The following is a 584-nucleotide window of genomic DNA, read 5'->3' on the forward strand; positions in this document are numbered from 1 at the left end:
GGCCCAGCTGGAACTGGTTCATGTTGCCACTGACTTTCTTTTCCTTTTCCTTCCTTTTTGTTTTATTCTTGAGAAACGTGGTTATATTTACAGTCTTGAGATTCAGGAGAACTAATTCTGCTTCTGACCTTTGCCACAGGTTAGACACCGATCTACCCTGTTAATGAGTCTTTCCAACTGTTGAGTGGATTTGGGGTGGAATTTGGGGAGTGCATAGTAGGTCAGAGTGACCGAGTGAACTTTAAGATAACTTCTAACGCTAACAAAATTGTACTGATATAAAATTCGGTGATCACATGAGGAACTTCACAGTTTGTATGCGGCCTTGGCAGCCACACACCTCCTCTGCTCCCCAGTAAGCAGGATGACAGTGTGACTGCAAAAAAGAATTCCACCAGCCCCTACTTGTTCCAGGAAATGGCTGGCCACACACCCTCCACCCCTTCCTCTTTTGAAATGTCCCCAGAGTGCTTGCTTGGCCTGTTGCAGCTAACCAAGGATGGCCAAATGCATTGGAAGATCAGTTGCTCTCTCCACGCCGCAAACCTGCCCTATCAGAACGTTTTCCAATTGGAAACTACATT

The sequence above is a fragment of the Ovis canadensis genome, chromosome 13, assembly GCF_042477335.2.
Source record: "Ovis canadensis isolate MfBH-ARS-UI-01 breed Bighorn chromosome 13, ARS-UI_OviCan_v2, whole genome shotgun sequence".
In the NCBI taxonomy this organism is placed as follows: domain Eukaryota; kingdom Metazoa; phylum Chordata; class Mammalia; order Artiodactyla; family Bovidae; genus Ovis; species Ovis canadensis.